General features: G+C 43.5%; 1 pseudogene; it reads right to left on the minus strand.

Annotated features, from left to right (window-relative positions):
• Window positions 1-5,883: 5,883 nt before the first annotated feature.
• On the minus strand, window positions 5,884-6,457 carry LOC103748041 (annotated as a pseudogene).
• Window positions 6,458-7,103: the final 646 nt, after the last annotated feature.

Consider the following 7,103-nt stretch of genomic DNA (forward strand, 5'->3'; position numbering starts at 1 on the left):
TACTCAGAAAATAAAGCAGGAAACCAAGCTCACAGAACACGCCCAGCTCTGGGTTTAACTTGGATAGAGAAGAAAACAAGAAAAAATGGTAGTTACTGTTTCTTAGGTAGAGAAGTAGATCAGCACAGGGACTAGATGTGGAACAGACAACAGAAACCAGGTTCAAGACAACACTGATGTTCAAGGGCAATACTGAGCCTAACAGATACACTGCACAGCAAGAGGAGAAAACACATTTCAGTGGCTACCTTTCACAAAAAGTAGAAAGAACAAGGAAGAACGCTGAAGAGGAAATGTTGGTGGACCCTGCTGCTAAGGTTGTAGTCCACCATGTCTGGATAGGTCTAAGGGGCTCAGCAATATATGGAAGGACTCCTTCTCTCAGCAGGGGCATCCTGCTCTCTGCCTAACTTACCTGGAAAGTGCCACCAAGCACGGATGATTGACCATATTTGGAACATGATCTTTGGCATAGTTACCTGCAATAAAATTGCCCCCAGGTTTTTTCTATATGATAATTAGGCATTGCCCTATAGTCAGATGATAGGATTTCCCCTACCACATGTACATAAAGCGTACTATGAGCACCTATCAGCTGAAGCTTTGGCTGCTGCCTCCACACTATATTTTCTCTTACCCCCTCTGAATAAACAGAGCTGTATCACTGAATATGAATCCCCAGAAGGTCTTTTCCATCATGCTCACTGGCTGTCCTGACCATGGACGTCACTTCTGCTCCCTTTGTCCTCTTGGATCGGTGGCCAACAACCCATGAGGGGAGAGAGAGACCCATAGCTGGTACCCGAACATGAGGCTCCTGGAACACATGGAATTTGTGAGTACCCCATCTCCAAGAGGGTAATGGCAGCTTTGCCTTGGCCATTCCACCCTTGAGGATCGGGAGTCTCTCCTCTTTTTCCTCCTTTTATTTTCAGTCTGAGTCTTTGTGTGGGACCATTAAAGATGAAGGAGTAATGGAGGCTTTCTGATCAGGCTACCCCCTCATGTTAGCCAAAGGCTCTTAGTCCTCTGAAAAGAAGGACTGCCCACCTGGTTGTAGACAAAGACCTCCTATCTATACATCTTTCTAATGCAAAAACTGGTTAAACAGTTAATTGCTCTTAGAGCAGTTTGCTGGATCTCTTAAATTTGCTGACAGGCTTGCACTGTGGAATAGGTGGAATCCCCTGAGGCTTTTGATCCCAGGCATGTTCCCCTAGGAATCGGCGGTTCACCCCCTTTCCTTTTCTATCTTGAATAACACCCCTAGAAACAAAAAATCCTCAAAGTTCTAAGGGATTTTCACATAAGCATTGAATTCAACTTCTAAGATAACAAACTTCCTTATCTGTTTTGTTATCTCACCCACAGGGCACTCAGGCTCAAGCTAAACCAGTTAAGTGAAAGTTTAAATTGACCTGTCCAGGGAGAAAAAGGCACTCAGGCTCCAAGTGCGAATAAAGTAGACAAAAACAAAGGATTTAAAGCAGGTGGCCAAGGAGCACTTAAAGAATTTAAGGTGGCTTGTGCCATAGACAAACAGAAAAAAGATTTTAAAAGCCATATTTCCGTAAACTTTTTCTTGGGTAAGGGGAGAATCCAAGAGTACCACCCCAAGTGGAGGGCTTTCTCCTGTAGTCCTCATTGCCCCCACAGACTTCCTGGTGAGAATTTAAATTGACTTGCCCTGGGGTAAAGCAGGCACTCAGGCTCAAGCTAAAGCAGTTAGATGAGAATTTAAATTGACCTTCCCCATAAGAAAAAGGAGGGACAGGGGGAGTCTCTCTTTGCTTTACTTTCAGTTAACACCTTTGCAAGGGTCTGGATACAGTTTGTAGGCAACTGAAGCCTCTTGATCAGGGAAACTCCCCAATATTGGCTGAAGGCCCCCTGCCCTCTTTCCGGACCCCGACAGCCCAAGTGGGTATAGGCAATAAGCTTTACAACTATCATAAAAATCTGGTAACACAGCAACAAGTTAAAAGTCACAAGGACGGTTGCCAGTTTCTTAAATCTTCAGCTAGGCTTGTGTTTGTCAAAATGTATCAATCCCCCAGAGGCAGGCTGCTTCAGGAATGATGAATGTCACTGACAACACGTCCTTTCTTTTTTATAATGGGGAATTCAGCATCATGCCAAAAAAACCATCCAAAAAACACTCCCTTAGAGCCCTACTTAAATCAAGAGGACTTAAGATTTCCCAAAAGGAAGGCTCAAAATTTGGAATGAAGTATTTCAATTTGCATCATGGATACTGTTGGCAGACATTTCTGACCCAGAGGTCTGGACCCATGTTGCCTATTTGGTGTGTAAAAAGGAAATCCAAGAAAGACACCATTTGCCCCTTTCCTTCCTCTCTGTAATAGCTGCCATCCGACAATGCTTAGGAAACCCACCCAAGCCTGAGGAGAATTTACTAGATAGAAAACAAATAGGGGATAATAAAGGGGAGGTTTCAAATAAAGAAAAAGACCCTAAAGACTGCCCAACAGATTCAAGAGTCCTAAAAAATAAAGAAAATATCCTGAAGATTGCCCGATAACAGATTCAACAACCCAAAAAATAAAAATTGACCAAATCAGACAAAAACCATCCATCAACAAAAATAACCTTTACCCCCTTCTTCCCCTTTATGAATCCTCATAGACTGAGGAAGACACAGACCCAGAAGTTAAAACCCAGACTTCAAAAACTTCCAAAGATTCCTAGATAAATCCCCCTCCCCCTTCACAGCCAGTGCCACCATCTCTAGCACCACCCCCCACAGCCATTGAACAGCTTTGTAATCTCAGGGATAATGAGAGTTATTGCCCCCAGGATCCTCAGCCACAATGACATCAGGACCCAAAAACCCTGCCTGTAGAAGCTTTTACCATTAACCTACAAATAACAAGACAACGTCCACTGGCTTGGTACTCCCTCCCCACAGCAGACTTAAAAGAACTATGCCTTGCTGTCCGTGAGGATGGGATTCATGCTCCATGGACCAAATCTATATTACAAACCTTTAATACTAACCTCCTAACCCCCTGGACTGGAGAGGTATCTGTTGATCTACCCTCCCCAGTCCATTATTTGTACAATGGGAGTCTTTATTTAGAGATGAATGCCTAATGCAGGTTAAAAAGAATGACATACATAATCAACAACTAAGACCACAACAAGGGCAAGATCCACCACCTGGATACATAGACTGGAATTATGACCAACTGTTCAGTCAGGGCAGTTTTTCCACAGGAATCCAGCAGGCTGTAATTCCTGCCAGCTGTTTTGAACAGGTCTGCTTATGTGCACTACAGGCCTGGGACTGCCTAACTCCCTTGGTCACAGGGCCTGGAGAGACCTCTTCATTAACCTTCCTAAAGCAGAAACCAACTGAAACCCTCCCAGACTTTATACTAAGAGTACAGGCCAGTTTAGATAGAAAAATAACAGACCCTACAGCCAAAGCAATGCTTTTAAACAACCTTGTTTGGGAAGGGATGACCCCCCAAAACGCTTCGGCCAGCCCCCCCACAACACTATGTTGTGGAGATTTTATGTCAGGGAAACGTATCAAGGAAAAAATCAAATAATCAGAACCACAGATTGCCCTCTAGTGGGTTGTCAAAAACCCATAGAAATCATAATATACCCAAATGCTAGCAGATACAAAATCAAAAACGCTTCGGCCAGCCCCCCCCACCCCCAACACTATGTTGTGGAGATTTTATGTCAGGGAAACGTATCAAGGAAAAAAATCAAATAATCGGAACCACAGACTGCCCCCTAGTGGGCCGTCAAAAACCCATAGAAATCATAATATACCCAAATGCTAGCAGATACAAAACTAACGAGTATGTTTGCTTTCCTTTCTGACAGACATATTCATCATGCCTCAAGGAAGTTAATACCTATGGGGGCTGCCACTATTTCAATCCCTGTAGGTTGGAACTAGGATTAACTGGGGGATATCAGGGTATAACAGGACAGGAAAGACCCATCTACCTAAAGGATAATACGTATCTCTATGGGAACCATGACTATTCCCTAATATATGTTGCAGATCCCTGGGATGATTGCTGGCATGTCGGAGTAATGGGAAAGTTCTACTCAGGTGCATTCTCCAGCTTCCCTACCACTGACTTTCATATCTTTTGACAGCTTGTACTTGCAGCTAAGCCCATGCTAACTCATCACAATATTATTCTACAGGAAAAACAAACAGAGGACCAGATAAGATCAACTATGTCCTGGAGCCAATACATTCAATATGTTGCTAACTTTCTTCCCTTCACCACCCACCCTAATGCCTCTAACTTTTTCTTTTGTGCATCCAGCAATAGACCTTTACTGACATCAGGTCCAGTTAATATCACCCTTCTTTACCCAGAAACAAAAGATGATTTCACCAACTCTCATCTGATGGATATCCCCTTATTCGAACAACTGGCTAACTATTCAATTTGCATTTCCAGCAAGAATAAGCCTACTCATTACAAATGCCTCACTAACATTACTCTTTCCAGGACAGCATGCATCATCCCTCCTCTTTTTCTATGGTACAAAGGAAAAGCCCGACACTGTGTTAACTCCTCTTTGTCCACCTTTTGTGTACCTGTAATGATTACTCCCCAGGTGTACCTATTCAAGGAAGAAGAGGCTGCCCTATTCCTTCACACCCACCAGTGGGGGGAAATCTTCATCCCCCTGCTACTAGGACTTGGACTCGCCTTCTCCCTGGGTGCCAGACATACTGCACCTACTGCTATTGTACAAACCCATAACCTGGCAGGAGACTTTCGAGACAAACTAGACCAGGTAATGGCATCCATGACTGACAACCTTGAGTCTCTCCAATGACAAATGAACTCTTTTGCCAGGGTTGTGCTCCAAAACAGAAAAGCACTAGGCTTAATAGCTGCTGAACATGGGGGGACATGTGTAGTATTGGGAGAGGAATGTTGTTTTTTTGTAAATGAATCAAATGCTGTCAAGACCAATGCTAATACTCTCAAAAAACTTCATAACGATCTATTTTCAAGATTTCAACCCACTGAACAATTAGGTTGGTTAAGTAACCCCTTGTTTTCATGGCTCCTACTCTTTGTTAGCCCCTGATCATGCTGTGTGTCATTTTGATGTTTGCTCCCTGTTTCATACAATTTCTTCTCCTACAAATTACTACCATTGCAAAAATTACTACCAATCAGGTGATGATCAATTATCAGACTTTGGATTCTCCCGAGACAGATGAGTTGGCTCTTAAAGCTTGTGATGGCACTTCTCCATTATAAAACAAAACAGGGAGAGATGTTGGGGGACCCTGCTGCTAAGGTTTCAGTCCACCATGTCCAGATAGCTCTAAGGGGCTCAGCACTATATGGAAGGACTCCCTTTCTCAGTGGGGGCCTCCTGCTCTCTGCCTAACTTACTTTCCTTTTGCGACCAAGCATGGATGCCTGACATTATTTGAAACATGACCTTTGACATAGTTACCTGTAATAAAATTGCCCCCAGATTTTTTTCTATATGATAATTAGGCATTACCCTATAGTCGGATGATAGGATTCCCCCTACCACATGTAAATAAACCATACTATGAGCACCTATCAGCTGAAGCTTTGGCTTCTGCTTCCACAATATATTTTCCCTGATTCCCACCGAATAAACTGAGCTGTATCACTGAATCTGACTCCCCGGAAGGTCTTTTCTGTCATGTTCACTGGCCATTCTGACCCCGTTTTTCACTTCTGCTCCCTTGTCCTCATGGATAGATGGCCAACGACCCACGAGGGGAGGGAGAGACTTACAAGAAAGAACAGAAGAAAGCAAAGAACAGAAGGGAGAAGAGAAAACAGCCCCACAAGGAAACAGGGACTAGGGGAAACTTCTCTGCTTCAGTCAGCTTGTGATTCTCTGTATGGTTCTCCTCACAGCAACTTTGACATCTTTGTTCCTGAGGCTGTATATGAGTGGATTCAACATGGGCACCACAAGAGTATAAAACACTGAGAAAGCATTCCCCTAGTCTACAGAAACAGCAGATGATGGCTTGACATAAGCTAGCACACCAGATCCATAGAATAAAGTAACAGTTATGATGTGAGACCCACAAGTTTCCATGGCCTTAGACCAATCATTACCTGAAGACATCTGAATGATATTTAAAAGGATCATAGCATAGGAGGTTAAGATAATCAAGCTAGAGAAAATGAGAAATGTACCTACTATAAGAGAACTCACAAGTTCGTTGGCATAGGTGTTGCTGCAGGAGAGCTGAAGGAGAGGGGAGATGTCACACACGTAATGGTTGATGATCACAAAAGCTGAGCCTGATCATAAACCTCGTGTGGACCATTGCACCAGCAAACCACATCAAATATATTATAGACATTACCAGGCAGCAGAACCTATGGCTCATGACAACCAGGTACAGCAGAGGCTGACAGATGGCCACATAGCAATCATAGGCCATAGCTGTCAGCACATAACACTCAGAGCTGACAAAAAAGAGAAGAAAAACAACTGACTCATGGATCCTGTGATGGAGATGGTGTTCTTCTCTGAAACAAAACTCATCAGCATTTTGGGGGTACAGACAAATGAGTAACAGAAATCAATGAAGGACAGATTGAGGAGGAAAAAGTACATGGAGTATGGAGATGTAAATTCAGAAAAATGAGATTCATTAAGCTCAAGTTTCCCAGCACAGTGGCTGCATAGTTGACCAGGAACAGCACAAAGAGGGGCAGCTGGACCTCAGGTGGTCTGTTAATCTCACGAGAATGAACGCAGTCACTGCAGAGTCATCCTCCATAGCCATTAGTTTCCCTGGTGGATCTGTAGGAAAAGACAGAATGTGGTATTACCACAAAATGCTGCATCCTTGACTCCAGAAGCTCACCCTGTTTGTTAAAAAGCTCCTGTGTGTGGACAAGGTAAGGCAGCTGAAGAGCTGAACTTTCCATGTTGATTCCCAAAGAATCAGTGCCTACTTTTACCACCGCTGACTTGTTTCTGTCTTAACATAATGCTGATGGAGTGCCCAATGCCTCTGAGGATCTTTTCCTTCCTTTTCTTAGTAATCATTAAGGATTAGGTCTACCAGGGTGCATGATCAT

Source organism: Nannospalax galili, unplaced genomic scaffold, assembly GCF_000622305.1.
Source record: "Nannospalax galili isolate Female #2095 unplaced genomic scaffold, S.galili_v1.0 scaffold1045, whole genome shotgun sequence".
Taxonomy (NCBI): Eukaryota; Metazoa; Chordata; class Mammalia; order Rodentia; family Spalacidae; genus Nannospalax; species Nannospalax galili.